This window comes from Macrosteles quadrilineatus, unplaced genomic scaffold, assembly GCF_028750875.1.
Source record: "Macrosteles quadrilineatus isolate MER2022 unplaced genomic scaffold, UCM_ALF_1.0 Scaffold_1__1_contigs__length_201487025, whole genome shotgun sequence".
NCBI classification, from domain to species: domain Eukaryota; kingdom Metazoa; phylum Arthropoda; class Insecta; order Hemiptera; family Cicadellidae; genus Macrosteles; species Macrosteles quadrilineatus.
The window spans coordinates 31,463,544-31,487,435 of NW_026542594.1; the positions used below are offsets into that span (position 1 = coordinate 31,463,544).

General features: G+C 37.4%; 2 protein-coding genes across 7 annotated transcripts in view; one reads left to right on the forward strand and one right to left on the reverse strand.

Moving 5' to 3' along the window:
- LOC128981980 (pentatricopeptide repeat-containing protein 1, mitochondrial) overlaps positions 1-23,892 on the reverse strand; it is a 124,544-nt gene that overhangs the window by 67,696 nt on the left and 32,956 nt on the right. The window contains exon 1 of one of the 6 annotated variants that reach the window (XM_054401016.1): positions 8,914-9,173. The exons of 2 other annotated variants lie outside the window; for them this stretch is intronic. The gene's annotated coding sequence lies outside the window, so the exon portion shown is untranslated. Of the gene's footprint in view, positions 1-8,913; positions 9,174-23,892 lie in introns of those variants that run through there. 3 more of the 6 variants (XM_054401008.1, XM_054401032.1, XM_054401041.1) reach the window with 3 other exon arrangements.
- The window catches only part of LOC128995686 (uncharacterized), a 64,102-nt gene that overhangs the window by 18,173 nt on the left and 22,037 nt on the right, over positions 1-23,892 (forward strand). The window lies entirely within an intron of this gene.

The window sequence follows — 23,892 nt, forward strand, 5'->3', positions numbered from 1 at the left end:
CGAACTACGCGGCCGCATATGGCGCCACGATAAAGTGGCGCCGTGGCGCCAACGGAACATTTTCTTTTATGTGAACAACGTAATTTTGTTTATTTTTGCTCAGAGTTCAAGTATTCAAAGCACCACAATACAGGCATTTATTCTGTTTGTACCAACAGCACTTGAGAAATTTGTATATTTGTACAGCACTACAACTCAAGGACTCAATGCCATTTGCAGTTTCGATTTGATTGAAGTGAGCTGACGCTCGGCAGTCGGCAGCGTCAGCGCCAGCGCGGCACCTATGGGTTTCATTTCACAACTCACTCATACTCGAGGATGGGACCGCGTCTCGTTGTCCCTCCGTCTAGTTGTACCTACGTCTACTTGTACCTCGAGGCCTAGGGACAACTAGTCGTAGGTACAACTAGACGTAGGTACAAGTAGACGGTGGCACACCTGACTAGTTGTACCTGCAGATTTTTAGGAGGTACAACTAGACGCAGGTACAAGTAGACGTAGGTACAACTAGACGTGTATCCCACCGACAAGTAGTATCACCTAGCTTGTACGGATGCGACCAGTTGTCCCTACGACTAGTGGTCCCTACGTCTAGTTGTACCTACGACTAGTTGTACCTACAAGTATTTTGCGTTCTTATAGTCTAGTTGTATCTATCCTTCAATTCGTTACCCTGTTTAATTGATTACTGCACGAGTACATTTTAATAATACCCTTAATTCAATCAGAAACTGCTGTGTTCCGAGTCAATTGAGTATGATTGGCAAATATTTTTCACCGCACTACGATGTTTTAGTAGTTTTACAGACGTTAATTGGAGGCTGAAAGCTACGCATTGCTGTCCAGGGTCGAAATGGCAGCTATAGTTGTAATTAAAATTTTCTAGCCCTAGTACCGAAAATCGGTTATTTAATTAAAACATTTATATATATTATTAAATATACAAGCAGTATATCCTTAATGAATTTCAATAGACCGCTGCCTAGCAATTATGTATTACTATTTTTGCTGATTACTTTAAATATTTTTTCACATAACCTTAAAGTATTTGCATTGATTAGAGTGAATTTCTTATAGTTTACAATGGATTTCCCAGTGAACAATGAACAATGAAGTGTACAATGAAGTTGAGGTCCAGTGGTTGAAAACTCGACCAAAAATATGCAATGTACAGACTTCTCTATTTAACATACACAGTAAATAACACATCTGATTGGAATGTTTCCCATTTCAAACAAACTGGAGAAGCTAGTTAAACTATACAAACTAAATTTGATACTGAGCTAGGTATGTGTACACTGGCTATGTAGTCTGCAACTAAACCAAGAATAGTTTTACTAAGAACTAAGCGCGCGCAAAAAAGTCATATCTGGGTTATTTTTTCAATGGTATTTCAATAGTGAGCTTTCAATACGTTTGCGTAGAAGGTAATTAAGATGTGTTTTTGAGAAAAGTTAGTAGTTAGGCCTAAAATTGAAATAAACTTATTTGTCAAAGTATATGAATCAACAACCAAACTACGCCAGTTTACGTAATATCCATTAGAATAACATATAGATTTTTAATTTGAACTTGTTGTAATATTGTTCGTGACTAATACCATACAAAAACACTTCATTAAACTCAATTACTTGTGTTTGTATACTCTGAATTTATTTATTTAAGATAATTGTTTTAAGTTGTTGTTAAAGCTAGTTAATGTTAGTTTTCTATAAAAAGGTAGAGTTTAAGTGGAAAAAAAACAATGATAGCAGATCTTGACGAGAAATAAGGAAAACCAAAGTGTAATATGGATAATGACCAAGTGTGACCAAGGGACACAGTACATTGTTCAAGAACAGGGTTTTCTCAATGAGCTGAAAACAAGCCAAATTTTCCTGGCTTTTGTAGCAAGTTGTTTATAACGTTTTTTAAGATTGTATGATTTTTAAAGAAATTAAATAAATCCCTTAAACTGGTGACAAGTTGAAGGGGAGATACAACTAGCCGTAGGTACAAGTAGGCGTAGGTACAAGTAGGCGTAGGTACAACTAGGCGTAGGTACAAGTAGTCGTAGGTACAAGTAGTCGTAGGTACAAGTAGTCGTAGGTACAACTAGTCGTAGGTACAACTAGTCGTAGGTACAAATAGACGCAGACGTATGAGGTACAAGTAGACGGGGGCGTACCCGACTAGTTGTACCTGCAGATTTTTAAGAGGTACAACTAGACGTAGAGACAACTAGACGTAGGTACAACTAGACGTCCGCACCATCGTCAAGTTGTACCTACAGCTTTGGACGAGGTACAACTAGACGCCTGTCACCAAAATCACAGAATATATACTATTTTCTGTGCCAAAATGCAGCAGGTACAACTAGACGCCGGTACAAGTAGACATCGCCCCCTTGAGATAAGCAAGCGCGCAGCGCCACTTGTCACAACAAGAAACTTCCCCTTTCTTTCACTCCTTTCTGCCTCTGATCCTAGAGCAGAGCATTCGTTGTATTGCACTCTTTTAGTTGTATACGTACGCCTATACCGTATCGGTATCGTATTGGCATTGGTTTGATGATTCATGATTGTTGATAAGCGAATTATTACGAGTGTTTTAAGTTTAATTTATAATTAGTGCATTAAATAAGAAGAAAGTATAAACTGGATGAATGAGTAAAACATCTTGCGAGCTGATACTATGAAAACAATGGCAAAAAAGAAACCGTCTGGCACTTTTATTATAGAAAGCGTAGGGCGAATTTTGAAGAGGAACAAAAAAAGCCAAATCTATGAGTAGATTTTTGTAGAAATCATCTGGTGGCGAGTCTAGTCAGCCCAAAGAAGCAGAAGTCACGATAGAAGACGGCAATGACGTAGGTATTTATTTATTTATTTTCCAAGGAAAGACAAGCAGCTGATCACAAACGGCAAACATTACGTCATTACCGTCTTCTATCGTGCTTGACGAGCATTGCGGCCTGTTTTTTTTGTGTGTCCTTGGATTTGCTATAGTTTATATGATGAGTAAAAGTGTATAAATGTCACATTTCTGCGAATAATAAACAGTCTTTTATTGCAAGTTAGTATTCTTCTACCAAAACTTATAAAAAAAGTTCTTCCAAAAATTATTGGAAAAAAATTCACAAATACGGTTAAGTTATGTTTATGGGTTTAAGGGGGGGGGGGGATTCTAAGTGGCGCTGATTCGGGTGTTCGCTTAACTCTGAAAAATTCCTAGAACCGGCCCTGACCTGAAGCTAGTGTCGTCATTTGATTATATTTATGATCCATATAGTTTCTGTTCTAATATCTGTGGAATTGTGCTATCAGCTATTTCTTTATCTACTGCATTCAAAAGTCAACAGCTGATCATATGTCTTTGTTTATGTGTCAAATACTGCTTCCATAAGGATTACATTGAAACTTTGAGACCCAGTGGGGCGGATTCCTGAGAGACTTTTTTAACGCCATATAGATGTTGGCACTCACCGATATGGTCTTTATCACCATGCAAAATTTGAAAACGATTGATTCAGTTGTCTAGGAGGAGTTTGAGTATTACGAAATGCATAAGAGTCGACGTATAAGAGCTTCGCTCAATTAACAGAACAACAGCTGATCTATTTGCACTTGCTGGTGGGCTCCCATTCGCCAAACAATCGTGCAGTGTAAAAGTTTGCATTTACTACATACGCCACTGGCCCACAGCCATGGCACTACAATGCTCGCAGCTTGGGCTCTTCCTTGCTTGTTACAAGTATATTTCCGGCACAACATACTAGAGCTGAAAGCATACGGTCATCCCATAAGCAAGTTTCCTCTGTACCTTAGGCCTACTTCTTTAAGTTATGGTTTTACTTAAAATCTGGTGAATGACGTGTTACGTCACCAGCGTCAAAAGTTTCCAGAGCTTTTATTATTTGGACCTATCAAGCAAGTGCACTACTAAGGATGGCTCACAACCTGAGTAAAAAAAGGCCTAGTAGATTGCAAACTCGTCTTACAGTGTATTAGAGCCAAGGCGATTTTGTTACGTCAGGATCTTCACAATCAACTATAACACGCTAACTTAAACCTTTATAGGCATAACTCAAGCTTAAGCTTACTGAAAAGGAACTGTAAAATCATGATAAACAATCTATTGCCAATACACAGAATACAGCATTTTATGTGCAGCGATTAACCTAAGTCGGTCAATAAGCTTTTACACCAAGTTGACAAAAAAACACAGGTTCTGAACATAAAAAAAAAACTACCTTAAGTTACAAGAACATAGGAAAAGTTACTTGTTTAACGGTAACGGTCCACCTTCAGCCCCATACTTTTTCTAATTTGTCCACATTCCCAAATGATTTTGACTTGTTTCTTTAATATGTTGCATCAACCTTCTCAATTACTCCTTTTTTGTTATGTTTCAACATTTTACGCTCAAAGGTAACTGATGACAAGCCACGCACAAAATAATCTCTTTACGACTAACATAACAGAACTAGCCAAACAAACAAATAAGGGTGGATTTTAATGTTTCAACAAGGATCAAAAATAGCTGTCTTGCATAGTACGGCAACCCAGATTACAAGTACCGTACCGCTGTTTAGAGACAAAGCAAGCTCATAAGTTGGCAGCCCTGCTTCCTTAACTTTATTACCTGGGTCATTCCACGCCAAATCATCCAGCCAACAGTAGACTTGTCACCCAAGGTTTTCTGATTTCAATAAAAGGATACCACATGTTTTTTAAATGGGCCACAGCATGATTTTTTATATATATCAAAAAGTAACAAATTGAATCGTTTTTATTACATTCATTATTTGTTTGCCACCTTCATGTTTCTAGTTCTTCATTTGAAAGATTTTCAAAAATAAAATGAAAATTTTTTTCTTGTGTTAAAGTAAATTTTCACATGGAGAGTCTGACAGTTTACCTACTGTACAAATCAAATTAGTTCTCACTTGACTTGGTGCAGCAATACCTTCCATGATAAACATGTTTTAACGTTTAACCGGCAATGGGGTGAAGAAGTATATAGGACTGTTCACATATGCACGGCATGTGTCGTGGTCAGTTAATCACTTGCCCGGCTGCCGTGTACAAGTCGAGGGATGCCGGGCACCCCCTCGGCGAAGGCCGGCTGCCGGTCTCGGGTAAACAAGCCGGCTGGAGTAGTGGGTGTAGCGGCCCAATGTGACTGTTCACATAAAACCGGCACCTGCCGTCTGTCGGGTGCACCAAGTGTACTTTTAGTTCAGTTGTTTGTAGTTATTTGAGTTTTACTTTTGGTTAGGCCTATTTGTTTGCAAAGTCTTGGTCATGTCGGAAATAGACATTGAACTACTTGTTAATTTAGTTCAAGAGCAGAATTGAATTAAATTGAATTTTTACTCAATTTTATTTTATTTTTTATATTTTTTTTATTACACAACATTGAATAAAATTTTACTCAAATTCAAATTGAATGAAATAAAAAAATAATCCAAATATAAATACAGTTTCAATAAAAGTAATTTCGAAGTATCATTGCAATTGCTCTGTTACGTTCCATTTCTATCCCTACGACACACAAGCTCTGGAGTACAACTACCAGAGTGCCGGTGTCGGCATAACGTGAAAGGTGCACCCTATGCCGGATAGATGTAAAACAAGCCTTTCATGTTTAGACTTGAATGTTTCATGTTTCATGTCATCACAGGAGTGACAAACGCACCAACACACACAGACACTGGTCACATTCACTGGTATAAACTCTGGTTACAAACATTGATTGTGTATTAAATAGGCCTGTCATAAAATTTTATTTTTATTTTTTTAACACAAAATTTAATATTGAAGTTTGATCTATAAAAATTAATAATGCATATTTTTTTATTTGTTATTGAGAGTGGTAAACTTATAAATTTTGCATAAAATGTAATTGTAATTGCTTGTAAAGCAATAATTAGCCTTTATTTAGGTAAAAGTAATGTAGGATATAGGACGATTTAGTTAGGGCTTTTTATAAGTAAAAATTTAATTCATACAAAAATAACAACTTAAGGACCCAATATTTTGTTTCATATTTTTAGATTTTTAGTGATTTGTACCAACATATTAAATTGATGAACCTTTTGTATTATTTAAGTTCATCATACATATTCGGCATCAAATGAAATTTTTAGCTTAATCAAATTTAATTTTTGACTTTCACGTGTGATAACAATGTTAATACTCAAAACCCCACTCATGTTATTATACCATTTGAAAGATAATTTTATCCTCTTTCCAGTGATATATAGTTTTATAGGTGTTTATCTGGAGAGAGATTTTTGTTATCAAACCTTTTGTACTGTAACTGGAATGTTCCGATTTTGGAAAAATCAAATTATTTGTATTTAGGATTTTTTGTTGTTGTGATAATAGGCAATAGTTATCATTTCACTTGTGTAATATGATTCTGCATTAAGTTTTGGATATATAAGTAAAATTTGAAGCCCATATCTTCAATATTGTCCTTTTTACATAGAAAGACGAGAAATATATGCATTTCAGTTTAGCGCAAAAATAAGCCTCGGAAACTGAATTTGTGGGAAACTTAAAATGGCTCTATATGTATATATTATCTATGCAAAATTTTATTGAAATCAGAAAACCTTGGGTGACAAGTCTATTGTTGGCTGGATGATTTGGCGTGGAATGACCCAGGTAATAAAGTTAAGGAAGCAGGGCTGCCAACTTATGAGCTTGCTTTGTCTCTAAACAGCGGTATGGTACTTGTAATCTGGGTTGCCGTACTATGCAAGACAGCTATTTTTGATCCTTGTTGAAACATTAAAATCCACCCTTATTTCTTTGTTTGGCTAGTTCTGTTATGTTAGTCGTAAAGAGATTATTTTGTGCGTGTCTTGTCATCAGTTACCTTTGAGCGTAAAATGTTGAAACATAACAAAAAAGGAGTAATTGAGAAGGTTGATGCAACATATTAAAGAAACAAGTCAAAATCATTTGGGAATGTGGACAAATTAGAAAAAGTATGGGGCTGAAGGTGGACCGTTACCGTTAAACAAGTAACTTTTCCTATGTTCTTGTAACTTAAGGTAGTTTTTTTTTATGTTCAGAACCTGTGTTTTTTTGTCAACTTGGTGTAAAAGCTTATTGACCGACTTAGGTTAATCGCTGCACATAAAATGCTGTATTCTGTGTATTGGCAATAGATTGTTTATCATGATTTTACAGTTCCTTTTCAGTAAGCTTAAGCTTGAGTTATGCCTATAAAGGTTTAAGTTAGCGTGTTATAGTTGATTGTGAAGATCCTGACGTAACAAAATCGCCTTGGCTCTAATACACTGTAAGACGAGTTTGCAATCTACTAGGCCTTTTTTTACTCAGGTTGTGAGCCATCCTTAGTAGTGCACTTGCTTGATAGGTCCAAATAATAAAAGCTCTGGAAACTTTTGACGCTGGTGACGTAACACGTCATTCACCAGATTTTAAGTAAAACCATAACTTAAAGAAGTAGGCCTAAGGTACAGAGGAAACTTGCTTATGGGATGACCGTATGCTTTCAGCTCTAGTATGTTGTGCCGGAAATATACTTGTAACAAGCAAGGAAGAGCCCAAGCTGCGAGCATTAAGCAGAAATTCCTGCCACACAGGGCACAGCGTCTTTCTCAACTGTGAGTACCGTAAGTAGTACATGATTGCAAGGGGTGTGGTGTTGGACTATGCCCTAGACAACACCTAAGTGTACCATTGAATATTTCCTCTGTACCTTACTTCTCTGTGGTAAAACTCTCCTAGTGTACTAAGTTATCCCTACTCACAATTGCTTGTGCACAAGTGACAAATAGAATTAGTGTTAATGAGGTCGGAAAAATTGGTTAATAGCAGAAGCTGTAATAGGCTAGGCTTGCTTTAATAGGCTACTCTTGTAAATTCGCTCTGCTTAACCCTCCGAGTGTCATGCGTCGCTGCAGCGACTCACGAACACTGTTTACGGCGAAGGCTCTATGACTGACAAAATCGGATTGAACTGGATCGAGTTAGGTATCGTTCTTTTCGTTATATTCTAAGCTGTCTCCAGAGGTCTGTCTCTAAGCGCTTTATGTTCTCCGAGCCGATCGTAATTGTAGCAGACAGCTGACGTGCGTATTTGTAAACAGGTTAGTTTACCTCGGACCGATGACTGATGTGTTTTATTATGTTTATCATTGTTTTAGTGTTAAAAATCAAAAGTAGTGATATACGTGGTGCATTATAAGAAGATTTAAGTGATTTTGAAGGGCTGGTTGATGATCCTGAAGAAGTAGGTAGTGATATTGATGTAAATTATCAGCCAGATTCCTAGCTATGGTTAGGCTATGCATTCTTAGCTAAATGCTAGGCCTATGTACTGAAATCGGTTTTTTGATTTTCCAAACAAAATGGTATATAGAACAGTAGAATTAACATTGTTTTAAGCTTTTCAGATCCGTTTTAATAAAACCTTGTAAATGCGCCAAAAATAGGCGGACATTAAGGCCTAAACTATGGACACTCGGAGGGTTAACCAAGGCTTAAAAAGAGAACGGGTAGGCCTACACTTCCATGATCTGTTGGTACAAACCGAATGAAAATATCGATCGTTTGGTGAGTTAGGTAAGGTTAACCTAACCTAACTAACCAACCCATATATCGAATTAAACAATCGAATAGGTAATCAATATTAGGCCATTCGGTTGTTTGTGCCAACAGATATCTTATGGAAGTGTACCCAAGAGAACTGCAATGTAGGCCTAACTTAACGCCTGACTCACATTTAGCAGCAGCATAGTAACAATATGAATTCAATGAATATAGCTAGGCCCATGGATTTATAATAACAGTGTTGATATTATAACTTAACTCTATGGCTAGGCCTAGACCTATATTGACCCTACATCTGACAAACGACTATTTAAATTGGTTGAACATATTGTAAACTTACGTATTAACGTAAATACCAACCAACCCTTTGAATTGGTTTAAACTTTAAACAAAATCTAAAATTCTAAATACACAAACATAACCTCTTCTTCCGTTATGTTTTGTTAGGTTGAGTTGACTAGTTGAGTATGTTTTATGTTGACTTTGATTTGATTTGACTAGTTACTGTTAGTGGTGACACAGTTATGGGTTTTTTTCTTGCTTTTCTTATTCTGAGCAGGCTCAAGGCTTGGATAAATTGTTCCACGCAGCCTGTTCTCGTGTTCGATTACTAACTAATGGTTTTTTTTGTCCTAGGACGCTAGGCACAAGATGGCACAAGCCTGGGATTGTTTTTCATACTTCAGGCTAGACCTAGGGGTTGCGGCATTATCACTTAAGCACGGGTCACACTAGGCTGGCATCAGCGGCGAATTGAAAGAAGCCGCGACTGTCAGCTTAATGTGACCACAAAATTCGCTGGATTGGTGAGCCGGTGATGCTGGTGCCAGCTGCTGATCACCAGCGGCTGGCAAACAGCCTAGTGTGACCCGTGCTTTAAACAAGAATAAAAGTAAGTTTTTTCAAGAGTCTGTGAACTACTTAGGAGCTTCTATCTTATCATGGCTCTTATGCAATCCTTTTCCATCAATTTTGTATCCTAAGTAGTTCACAGACTCTTGAAAAAACTTACTTTTATTCTTGTTTAAAGCACGGTCACACTAGGCTGTTCGCCAGCCGCTGGTGATCAGCAGCTGGCACCAGCATCACCGGCTCACCAATCCAGGCTGAGTCAGCTCAGTGTCAGCTGCGAATTTTGTGGTCACATTAAGCTGACAGTCACGGCTTCTTTCAATTCGCCGCTGATGCCAGCCTACTGTGATCCGTGCTTTAAAATCCATCGGTGACTTGGCGGGAATTGAACCCGGACCTCACGGACTGAAGTCCCGCGCTTTAACCACTACGCCAGCTCGCTCCCATGTTAACTTTGTTAATGTTAACTATTAATTACCTTTCTATGCTATTACTCACTGAATACTTCGGTTAAGCACGGGTCACACTAGGCTGCTCGGCAGCCGCTGGTGACCAGCGGCTGGCCCCAGCACCACCAAGCAGCGGCTTTTCCACGGGTCACACTAGGCTGCTTGTCAGCAGCTGGTGATCACGATAACCTCCAATGATGTGTGAGAAGGAAAAGAACAGCTTTGAGGTTTTGTAACAAATCACTGTAAGCTGCTTATTTGATGTTCTTACTTCTATAAAGAAACGTCCCACAAGCACGTTTAGTTTTGGAATAAATTTATAAGAAATCAATAACCTGCTTCCCCGACCACCTAAGCTCAGTAATGTCTAGTATGCTACAATACTACTTTAAAGTTTAAAGCTAAGTTCTTGTTGCCATTGTGTCCTTTTTTGGGTCCTCATCCAGCACTTAAAATTGAGGATGTGTGTGAAAGAGATAATTTCATTAAAATAAAAGATGCTTAACCGCAAGAAGAGATGTTAGTGGATCAGGTCTTGGTTACAAATAATTTACAAATAAAAATACTTTTTAAAAATACCACGTTTTTAAACGCGCTAAAAAAAGAATCAGAAACATACCAAAATGTTTTACGAATGTCACCAGTCACCACATACATTCCATTACTAGAATTAAAGTTAAGCCTCTAATTTTAAAAAATGAGACAGTTGCTTTTGTCCTTTTGTGTTGAACCAAGCCGGATATTACCATATTACCATTGACTTTATATCTACACATATTACCTTTGGTCGCCGCTGGCACGCTTCTAGAGGTGGTCCGACTACGCTGCTCGCTGGTGTCAGCGAGTGCGAGTGGTCACGTGACCTCTAGTCGCCGCTGCCTCGCTACCAAAAGTTGAACATGTCCAACTTCGCCAGCCGCTGACAAATACTCGCCGGCTAGCGATGCCAGCTGCGAATTTTGTGGTCACATCAAGCTGACAGTAGCGGCTTCTTTCAATTCGCCGCTGATACCAGCCTAGTGTGACCCGTGCTTTAGGGTTCACTTACACTTACAATCATAGACACTATGAGCCTCAAAATATGTAATTCTTTAAACACATATGGCTCACTTACTCTACTATATATTCCTATAGCCAATGATAATACTAAAGGTTCACTTGCACTACAGGCTCGTATACTATATGAGCCTATCGAAAATATCAAATAAATGAAGATGGTTAATTTACAGATCATAGTGCCTATGAGCCAAGCGTACGAATTATCTATTACTTATTTAATACGCAAGCAGGTTTTTTGTGACAATTACTCCTCCAAAACTACTGAACCGATTGACATGTTTTTGGTGTCGTTGGAAAGAGCGTAACGTGAAGTTGTGCAGGAAACTTTCTTTTTAGGGAAATAATTAGAGAGTGAGGCCCTGGGGCCCTTTAAAGTTTCGTATTTCTCCATAAGATTAACATGGGAAACAAAAATTATTATAAAACTCCAGCTGTTGTCAGAAATTAAAAGTGAGAAGAAGGACATTAATTGTAAAAAGTCAATAAGCTTGCTAATTTAACAGTTTGCTACAAACATTTACTGACTTGGTAGAAATGAAATATTTACTATTTGAATTTGGGTTGGCGTAAATATTACAATGGGAAAAACTAGATAGCCTGGATTAATTGATATACTAAAAAGAAAACTCAATTAACACTGTGCTGCATTTCTCAGTAATCATTTATAGTGCCGATTTGCAAACTATGGTAACATAGGAAAGTCATAGAACACCGCCAAGGAAAAGAAATAGAAATCATGTTTTTTAGAATATTTATAATCATTATTATGGACAACCTAATGCGGCTATGAGTAAGGCTATTTGTAGAAAACATTAAAAACAAGATCAGCTTTTGAAAAATGATAAGATATTTACAAGAAATGTTGATTATATCAATCTGTTAGGTACATCTTGAGTATTTCCATAATCTTTGAGTCGAATATTTTAAAGTCATCAGAAATTATGACTGTTTGTTTTAAAATAACGCCTGTAAGACTTAACAATTGCTCGAATTCGAGCAACAGGAACACTAGTTCTTTTAATTCAGGAATAAGCTCGTACAGTATCACGGCCGCCTTTAACTACAGGCCGCGGCCTGGTAGAATTGGCAACGTCGCAAGTGGTGTTGTTCAGCGACAGACGTCCCATAAGATAACATGGCAGACAGGTGACGCGTCTGCTTGGATTGCTATAAGATGACCATGTTACCATAAGATAACATGGCAGACAGGTGACATCAGCTCATTAATTTGCACTTTATTGATTTAAATTTAAATTTATGAACATAAATTTATTAAAATATTGAAAATAAAACCCACAGAATTGAAAACCGAAACAATATGAATTAAAATCTATATCTGTAAATTTTTAAGCTGAGTAAATATTGTCATAGTTCAGTAACCAATACAGTCATAATCTATCTATCTATAATATTAAAACGAAACAGGGGTTTTTTTATTTCACGATTCTGAATCAACCACTTTGATTTTTGTGTTGAAAGAAAGATAATTTTGAGAACTAGGGAATGTCGAAGCCATAATTTTAATTTAGGGTTTCAGTTTTTTTTAGAAATTAAGTTTCAATTTTTTAAAAGTCTAGCAGCCGACGCTAGCAACCCAAGTAGCACACATCGTTGGCCCAACGTTGGGAAATGGTTGGCAGAAATGTTAACGATTTGCCAACGTTGGCCCAACGGAAACTGCTATTCGTTGGCCCTACAAAGGAAAGAATCGTTGGGCCTTCGTTGGGCATTCGTTGGGTTTAAGTATAAAACATTCTAAAACGAATGTTAACAAATTGATTTATTTAAAAGTACATAAATGTTATGGCAGCAGAATATAAGACAAATATTGTATCAATTATCAATTATTTAAGATGGGGACGCCACTATGTGCGTATTTTAACCCAAATATGAGTGAAGGATGAGTGTAGGATGAGTGGCGCGATCTTGTAGTCTTGTTAGTGACTAAGGCCGACATGTTCCTTAGACACAGCTGTTAATTAATAGCCCATACAGCTAATGGCAACAAAGGGACCTACAGTTTATAGTGGAATCCGAACCACTTTTTTTCCTTGTAATTTACGAATTGGTCTAATTATCAGGATATTACTGCGGATAGTCGTAGTACTCACTAGTGCGGACGTTAATCCACACCATGTATATATCTAAATACTATACAGCCGCATATGTAACTAAGGGATACAAATTTAAATGTAAACATTTGGATCAATAATGAATGTAGTCAGATGATGTTGTGATACTAGATACAGTGGGGAACACCTGCTTAACATATAATAATTATTATAATTCTTTTTTTTAATATTCTTTAACTTATTTAAGCAAGTTTTTAATAGTTATAGAGAAAAGATTATTAATTATATAACAATCAATTATAACAGTAGCCTATACTAATCTAATGGTAATTAAATAATCTATATTCAAATACTAGTATCCTCTCCAACGTTCGGCCGCTTAGAAAACGACCTGCGCGCTAATGCTAAACCAATGCTGGAGGAGGTCGCTTTCTAAGCGGCCGAGCTATACCAGAAAAACAATTCAACTACTTGAGGCCTAAACAGATTAACAGAATCATATTATACTGTAGCATCAAAAATATTTAAAGTATTAATTGTGACCATTGAACCTGTCGGCTACTCTTTCACCACTTGAAAACACTCTATATCAACAAGTACAGTTAGCTCAGAGGTAAGGCGTGAGGCTTATGAGTCGAAAGTACCGGGTTCAAGACCCGTCCCGGCCAAAAGTTTTATCTCGTTTTATTTTCAAAATAAGTTTTTATGAACTATTTAATCAATTTACTCAACTCATAATTATGCTTTTCATGCAAAATCTTTATTATTTTATGTTTTTTTATGTTTATGCCCAATGGGATGGTTGGCCCTTCCGCAAAAATTGGTTGGTTGGCCAACCGTAAGACTGAGTGCCAAAACATACCGTTGGCCAACGATCGACAGAAACGTTGTGCCAACGATTTGCCAACGATTTTTGCTACTTGGGAATTCAAAGTATTTTCAGTGCTGGTTAAATTAACAGCTGGTTATAAACTGGCATTGAAATGTTTATGTTACAAGTTGTTTGTATACAAAAATATTGTTCTTCGGTGTTGGCCTGCATACTATTTCACTTTAAAATTTAGTTTTTTTTCTACCGTGAAGGATCTGCTTTATCAGGAAATGTGTGTGTTATTTTGATCTATACATCTCAAACGGTTTAATCAAGTTTTGTCGTAAATGCAAACTGTGTACGTAAGTTATTTAGTTTATGCCATGAAAATTTCATCTCATATTTGGGAAATCTTTTTTCAGAAAAATGTATTGTTAATCGTTTAAGATATAAGTGGTTTACGTGTTGATACTTCTTTTTCTGTATGTCCGAATGTATGTGAGTCATACTATAATTTTGGTTAGTAATGAAAGCGTCAATTGGTGTAGTAGGTCTCTATAAAACTGTCCAATGAACTGCAAGGTGCAGTAGAAACCAAAGTCGACTCATACCATACCATAACTCTCCCCGTAGTATTGAAAAGTGCAGACAAAATATACAGACCAGTTCAAGATAACGGAGGTCGAGATAAAAACAAACAGAGAGCTAAGAGAAATGTGTAAACACCCAGATAGGGGTGCTTTCCAAAAGTAAAAGGCTTGGATGGGCAGGCTATGTGTGGTGGATAGGAGATAAATCAACTTTTAAAAGTATTTTCCCTTAGTATCACAAGATAAAAGACCACTTGGAAGACAAAGAATTAAGTGGAAAGACCAAGTTATGAAATACATCCTCAGACCGGGATCTAAATTAGAAGAGACAGGGGATGGAAGAGAATGGGTGGCCAGAATCCTCATTGAGCGGAGCGAGCGAAGCGAGCGAAGCTCTTATACGTCGACTTTTATGCATTTCGTAATACGCAAACTCCTCCTAGACGGCTGAATCAATCGTTTTCAAATTTTGCATGGTGATAAAGACCATATCGGTGAGTGCCAACATCTATATAGCGTTAAAAAAGTCTCTCAGGAATCCGTAGAAAAATGAAACTGAAAATCATATTTTCTTAACATTAGTCTTATGGGTTGCTAGGTAACCATGTTGGCTGAATTAAATAACAAGTAAAAAGTAAACAAAAGATTTGAAGTTTTAGCATGTGTTCATAATAAGCCAACTACCCACAGTATACTAGGAAATTACAAATACAGTACAAAAGGAAAAACATCACTTGTTAATATTGAGCAAAGATTATACTTAAGATTACTCGATACATTGTAGTCAAGGGTAGCAGTGCGAAGTCTAGGATCTGTTTATGACGAATACATTAAGGTATCTGCAATCCTAAAATGCTATGGGAAGGGAAGGAAACAGGTCCGTGACGTAGGAAGTAGTGAAGGAAGTAGTAAAGTCAATCATAAAATGTTATGGGAATAGAGGGAAACAGGTCCGTGAGGTAGGAAGTGATATGAAGGAAGTAGTAAATGCGAGCAGTCCGGAGTGTGGGGACTGTTTATGACGATAAGATTAGGGTATCTGCAATCCTAAAATGCTATGGGAAGGGAGGAAAACAGGTCCGCGACGTAGGAAGTGGTGAAGGAAGTAGTCAAGGCGAGTAGTCCGGAGTGCGGGAACTGTTTATGACGATTAGATTAAGGTATCTGCAATCCTTAAGTGCAATGGGAAGGGAGGGAAACAGGTCCGCGACGTAGGAAGTGGTGAAGGAAGTAGTCAAGGCGAGCTGTCCGGAGTGTTGGAACTATTATGACGATAAGATAAGGGTATGGGCAATCCTAAAATGCTATGGGAAGGGAGGGAAACAGGTCCGTGACGTAAGAAGTGGCGAAGGAAGTAGTCAAGGCGAGCTGTCTGGAGCGTGGGAACTGTTTATGATGATTAGATTAAGGTATTTGCAATCCTAAAATGCTATGGAAAGGGAGGAAAATAGGTCCGCGACGTAGGAAGTGGTGAAGGAAGTAGTCTAGGCGAGTTGTCCGGAGTGTTGGAAATGTTTATGACAATTAGATTAAGGTATCAGCAAACCTAAAATGCTACGGGAAGGGAGGAAAACAGGTCCGCGACGTAGGAAGTGATGAAGGAAGTAGTCAAGGTGAGCTGTCCGGAGTGTGGGAACTGTTTATGACGATTAGATAAAGGTATTTGCAATCCTAAAATGCTATGGGAAGGGAGGGAAACAGGTCCGCGACGTAGGAAGTGGTGAAGGAAGTAGTCAAGGCGAGTAGTCCGGAGTGTGGGAACTGTTTATGACGATTAGATTAAGGTATCTGCAATCTTTAAATTCAATGGAATGGAGGGAAACAGGTCCATGACGTAGGAAATTGTGTAGGATGTAGATGTGTGGATTTATGTATCTCCAATACTACGGTGCTTTCAGAGTGAACTAATGATTTTCCCCGAGCAAAGCTCGGTCCCCAGGTACTATAATCAAATGACGACACTAGCTTGAGGTTCGTGACGTATGAAGAGGTCAAGGAAGTAGTAAAGGTGAACAGTCTGGAGTGTGGAAACTGTTTATGACGATTAGATTAGGGTATCTGCAATCCTAAAATGCTATGGGAAGGGAGGAAAACAGGTCCGCGACGTAGGAAGTGGTGAAGGAAGTAGTCAAGGCGAGTAGTCCGGAGTGCGGGAACTGTTTATGACGATTAGATTAAGGTACCTATCTGCAATCTTTAAGTGCAATGGGAAGGGAGGGAAACAGGTCCGCGACGTAGGAAGTGGTGAAGGAAGTAGTCAAGGCGAGCTGTCCGGAGTGTTGGAACTATTATGACGATTAGATAAGGGTATGGGCAATCAAAAATGCTATGGAAAAGGGAGGGAAACAGGCCCGTGACGTAGGAAGTGGTGAAGGAAGTAGTCAAAGCGAGCTGTCCGGAGTGTGGGAACTGTTTATGACGATAAGATAAGGGTATCTGCAATCCTAAAATGCTATGGGAAGGGAGGAAAACAGGTCCGCGATGTGGGAAGTGGCGAAGGAAGTAGTAAAGGCGAGCTGTTCGGAGTGTGGGATCTGTTTATGACGATTAGATTCAGGTATCTGCAATCTTAAAATGCTATGGGAAGAGAGGGAAACAGATCCGCGACGTAGGAACAGGTGAAAGAAGTAGTAAGGTGAGCAGTGTGGAGTGTGGGAACTGGAAACCGTTTGTAGCAGTTTTAATGTATCTGCAATGCTGAAATGCTATGAGAAGGGATGGAAGCATGCCCAAGACATAGGAAATTGTGAAAGAAGTAGTAAAGTCTAGCAGTACGGACAGTGGGGATGTTTGTTGCAATTAGATTAACGTATCTAAAATACTAAAATGCTATGGAAAGCGATGAATACAGGTCCACGACGTAAGTGGTGAAGGAAGTAGTAAAGGCTGGCAGTGCAGAGTGGGGGAACCGTTTGAGCAGATGGATAAGTGAATTTGTAATACTTAAATGCTATGAGAAAGGAAGGAAACAGGCCAATGACGTAGTAAATGGTGAAGGAAGTAGTAAGGTTAACAGCGCAGAGTGTGGGAACTGTCTTTGGCAATTACATTAATGTATCTGCAATCCTAAAATGCTATGGGAAGAGAGGGAAACAGGTCCACGACGTAGGGTGTGGTGAAGGAAGTAGTAAATGTGAGCAGTGTTGAATTTGGGAATGGATTAATGTATCTGCAATGCTAAAATGCTACGGGAAGAGACTGTAGACTGTAATATGTTAAAAATGATTACGAAGCACAAATCGATACATATTTTCGATACATGCAATCGTTTACAATCGAAATTTACAACTGAGTTGACAACAGCTGATTTTTACTCCATAGAGGCTAAAAACGATTTTTACTCCCTAAATATTAAAAATGCTACTTTAGACCCGCAGCGCATGCATGAAAAAATACTGTTTTTACTGCAGTAAGACAAAAACAATATAATATGAAACCTTGATGACTCCGCTCAATTTTGTGGATGCCTCTGCGAACGCCACCTAGTAAGGTTTCAGTCTGTGGTCACGGAGGTAAAGGTGCGGTAAGTACATATAAGTGGTAGATGCAATTGTAGCAACTCTACTCCAATACCAGTGTGTGTGAATCGGTCTCCAATCTCACTTCAAGTCTTTTCAAATCGACGCAACTGATATTTTATGGTAAAATTATCGAATTTAAAATGCATATCGCTATATTTTAGGTCTATAATCGGATGGAAGAAATAGAACGGAAGAGGTAGTCACGTGACATTTGTTAATAAGGTCAACAACTAAAAAATAACAATTAATTGTTAATTAGGTTATTTTGGGGGCAGTTGGCCCCCATTAAAACTACCAGACTTTGTCACTGTGCGTGTAAACTAGATGTTCTGAACTATTCCGTTTTAATTGACTAGGCTACTCGATTACCGTACGTAGGACGGACCAACAGCTCGTTTTCAATTAAATTAAAAGACTCACCTAAAAGCTTAGGCCTACATAACTAATGGAATATCTTACTGTGGTAGGAACGGTTTGGTATAATTAAAGTTTCTCGTAAATATTTTTAAGTTCTGTAGAAGATTGCCTTTTAGCGAATTTCCCTATAGGGAAGTAGCTATTACCGTAGGTCTCATGGTAAGACCTAAGCCCGGGACCGATTTACTTTTTCATTTTGATGTCCCCAGAGGCCAAAAACACCATTCGTTCAAATTTTTATATATCTATATATAGATATATATATGTGTCCATCCGCACGATAACTTGAGTAATTTTTGTCCGATTTTGATAAAATTTGGTTTGAAGGTGTAAGGCAGGATAAACTTGAACGAGTTCGCGAACCAGCATGATCGGACTATGGGAACGGGGGTTTATGGGGGGTTTTATGGGGTAAAAATAGGTTTTTCCCATTTTTGACCGTAAAAACACAAAATTTCACAATTTCTTTTTAAACCATTTTGTAGAGCTTAAAAAAACAAATAATTTAGTATATTGAAGCGTTATTATGCGCCTAATTGTTACGGAGAAAATTCAAAAAAATTGTAATTTTAAAATTCCCATGTTATTCTTATGGAGAATAAGTCAGCTGTTGTAGTTTGCTTGTTTATGAACATATTTTGATTGATTTTGGAAAATACTTTTATTTCTTACTAAAATATTTATAAAAAAAATCTTTTTTACCCTCCCTGTTGCAGCAAACCTAAGTACTCGTTAAACTAATTCTATTTAAATAGGAAATAAATGTGCTATTTTTATGAAGGCATTTTAGTGTAAATCCAATCAGGTTAATGGAAATTCGCTTAGTCTGCAGGTTTGCTGCGGCGGGGGTATTTAGTGTTTCCTACAAACGTTTCCCAACTTATACAATACCCATAGCCGCATAAATGTTAATTTGCATGTGCATTTTCGCCAATGATAATGTAGGTAACATGGTCGCAGCAGTCGAAGCCGGGCATAGCGCCTAGAGTTTTACGAACCCAAACCGCACATCGTGTGGCTAAATGGGCTGTAGTGTAAGTGAGCCATCTAATATTTTCCCGCAGAATGGTATAGTATACGAGCATATTCCTATAATTTATTGATTCTGGATTTTGGCTCGTATACTATACGAGCCGATTCCTGAATTATAAAATAATTCGTACGCTTGGCTCATAGTAACTATGATCGGTAAAGTAACTCTTCTGCGAAGAGTAACGCTATGATCATAGATTAAACATACTCCTATGATCTATTGCGAACCTGTTATATATAGAACAGTATTTTTAAATATAAGACACGAGGCTCATAGGCACTATGATCTGTAGAGTAAGTGAGCCATTCAATATGATAAATAGGTTTACATACCTTATATATCCGACATACAGCTAAATTTTATAGTAGGTCGTTTACATGTGTGAAGGTCGTATACACGAAGGTGAAGGATGCAGACTCTGAGGATGCAGAGGACCCACACAGCAGTGTGCGTCCTGCCCGTATATTTATTGTAATAGGCCTATAAAAACGTATTGTTTGTTTTCGTAATGTCTTCGTCCCGTCCGTGTATGTGTGTATGTGTATGTACTTTTAGTAGCAAACAATGACAAGGATTTCACCATCCAACTGCGATGTTTTGACAGTAGTGGATACAAGCCTAAACATTTAAACGACCTTCTTTAAAATTGAGCTGTATGTCGGATTTATAAGGTATGTAAACCTATTTATCATATTGTATTCATATAGAAGATATAGCCCAAGAATTAGTAACTGGCTGTTTAATTAGATCAGCGATCAGCTTGGTAAGAGAAATTTGACTTTTGAAATGATTGAGTGGCCAGTTGGTTCCAAGAGATACCACAAGATTATCCAATAAATAAAAATGAAGACTTGCCTATCAATCTTTGACCAGCTGATTGATGACGGTGCTGCACTCTTGCGATGACCGAAGCGACTTCCACTGATCAACCTAAAGTTATCGATCACTGGCTCGTGATGGAACTGACAGAGTTTCTTTCTTTCTGGATTAGGCCTGCACCAATTTGTCATCGCAAAATTGTTGGATGAAATTGCTATTTGAAAATATTTTGTTTACAATAAATTAATAGTAAAAATACACTTCAAAATGAAAGAAATGTTAGTTTTTTCGTAGAAAATAAAACAACAAAACTTTATGACATAAAATGTACTAAATTATTAAAAATAAGCTTAGTTGGATATCATTGTATTGCATCATAGTATACTGAACATTGTCATGTTTATAAATATTATTCTTTGTTTACATTTACAACGTTACTTCGTAATCATCATACCAACCCATAAGCCTAATGTTACAATTTTACATGTTAAGTTAGTATTTTCATGTCGTTTGACCCGAGTTATTTTGTAAGCTAATAACTTCTCTAAATGTTAGAAACTCTCAAAAATGGTTATTATTTATCTGTAAACGCTTAATTATATATACTTTTAAATTCGACGTTGTTTGGTAGAAGGATGCCCTGCAAGACATTTTCTCTTTGAGATAATTTTAAAAGTCACACACCTTGTTCCGCCTACTTGTGCACCACTGTTCTGGCAGGAGCTGAGAAGCTGGTCGTCTTGGGTGGTCCAAGGTTCGTTTAGAGAGAGGGTGACAAGTGCCTATCAAAGAGGCTCAGGTGATAATAATACATTAGACCAGTTCCTCAGCCGTCCACTCCACAACACAACTGCCTTGAATACATTACTACCAGTCCCGGTACCAGTCCCGGGGCTGGGTTCTCTCCATGTAATAAAGGTGTTAGTAACATCGGTGATCAGAGTTACCTGTACTTTGTACTCGTGTTTTATTAAATGCAGGATGTTTTATGTGTACCAGAATATATAATCTTCAGTTCATTCTAGCGCTACATAATGTCATTAACTTTTTCTTTTTGATACTGAAGTAGATAATGTAGCTATGTCTTGAGTCAACTACCAAATAGTTGAATGAGCCACTCACAGAGTGCACTGAAGTTAAAGTTCTATTTTCTCATTTATTTTTTTACTTTGAGAATTATTACATAACAGATAGCCTAAACTATTGATAAAATATTATGCTATCGTTTACAATAGGTTTCCAATAAGTTCAATTTGTTTACTACAGGAATCTATATCTATAAAAGAGGAACTATGTATGTGTGTGTGTGTGTGTGTATACATATACAGGGTGGTAAAAAAGTCCCAGTACAGTTAAATATTTTAAAAAATAATGCAGATAGAGCTACAATAATTGGTACAAAGTTACAGGGCATAAAACTCTATTTTAACACATATTCAGTGATACAATAACTCTTCAGGGGGACGGCCCACAAGGAGTCGGAAGAAAATCTTAAATGGAAGCATAGGTCAATATGCACATCCAATTAAAGGTATTTTTTATTAAAATACAATGCCGTAAACCGCACTTCAAAAGGTTGATCCTGCGCAAAATTACAGTTGTTTAAAGATTCATTTAATTTACATTGCTATTATACGCTTACTCCTCAGGGGGCAGAGCCCTAGGAATCGGAAGAAAATTGTTAACGTAATCATAGGTCGATATGCACATCAAATTAAAGGTCTTCACTAGTAGATTACGATGCCGTAAATTCAAGCTCAAAAGAATGTCTGAGTAAAAAATGGCAGTCGTTCAAAGATTCAAAATGGCGGATTCAAGAAATCTTTGAACATATGCCATTTTGCGCAGGATCAACCTTTTGAAGTGCGGTTTACGGCATTGTATTTTACTAAAAAAGACCTTTAATTTGATGTGCATATTGACCTATGCTTCCATTTAAGATTTTCTTCCGACTCCTTGTGGGCCGTCCCCCTGAAGAGTTATTGGATCACTGAATATGTGTTAAAATAGAGTGTTATGCCCTGTAACTTTGTACAAAGTATTGTAGCTCTATCTACATTATTTTTAAAAATATTTAACTGTCCTGGGACTTTTTTACCACCCTGTATATGTATATACGTTATGGACTCCGAAACCGCTCGACAGATTGTAATGAAACTTTCAGGCATTATTAAGCATCTTTCAAGGATGGTTCAAGTGAAGTTTGGTGCAGATCTGTCAAAAGGGCTCTGCCCCAGAGGGTTTTAAGTGGGCCAATGTCAGACTTTTTGATCTACAATGTTTACAAATAAATCCTTATATAATAATACGTGAAGGCGATTTCTACAAAACAATACTCCTCCGTTAATATTGGACGGATTTTTACAAACGACGTGTCAAAATAAAGTATTTTTTGTGTAGACACCCCCTTTCACAAATTCCTGTAATAAAAATCCTCGGGCTTTGCCCCACAGGCTATCAAAGTTGGAGTTTCTCCCATAAGATTAACATGGGGGAATCTAAATATTTAATTGGAAACTTTGTCCCCACTAATTTGAGAGAACGGCTGGGCGTAGAAACTTGGTAGAGGTGTCCAAAGAAAGGTCTTGGTCTGTAGATGAGTCATCAAAAGAAAAACTAAGCAAATACGGTACAAAGATAAAATACTATTTAAGCAGCTACTGTCATGATAGAAAGGTCATGTTCCTTTTAAACTAGATCACATAATCCTTTATAAGATAAGTTGATTAACAATATGTAAACGTCAATATATACGTAACAGCCAATTTAAAGTATTTTTGCTGTTTGGAAATGTCTCATTGCTATGTCATTTGCATTATTTGTTGCCAATGAAGCCGCAAGACCATATGAACTAGGAGGCCCCTAACAGTTAAAGAATAAAAGCCAACTTCACTTTAAGTATTCCACTACACCTAACATTCCGTAGAGAGATTATATTGACAACTTTATGTTATTGATAAGGCTGAGACAACTAACTGACATCTCCCATGTCAAGAAATTCTAGCTTTAACAGTAACCCCACAATCAATTTCTCAAAACTATGCTAGAGGGTTCATTCATTGGCACAGAAGTACGATATGAACTGACGCGACGTGACGAAGGAAAAATCAAACTTACACTGTAACGGATATACCTCCCTTTGAAGTTAGAATATGTCTTCCCAAAAAATATTTTCTTTTAAAATAAAATCATATTACACTGATGAAATCACGGAAGTGTTTAACTACAAAAGATCCACCAATACGATTTTAATACTATTTAAAGGTTCTTCCAAAGGAAGAGATACCATATAACATAACATACTAATAATAACTCCGATGACGCACGGTATGGGGAATATTTTATTCATTGAATGATCAACCAAATTTGGCAACTAATGCAATTAATATCATTATTGTTTTACACTTATTGCTAAATGCTCAAAATATGTATATTTCACCCAATTTATCGCAGTTAGATTAATTAACGTAAGCCTTGGAAGTAACCGTCGATTTCGACGGGTTTCACCTAGTATAATTTAAAAGCAGATGTTTACTTTCACCAACTGTTTTGTAGGTTTGAATAATTACAACATTCTGTATTAGCATTAGTCATGATTTGAAATAGTGCCACAGTGTTTCTACAGAGTGCAGCACAGAAAACTATTTTACTTTTGAATAAGTCCAAATGTATTAAACCCCAATCGCAGCACACCTG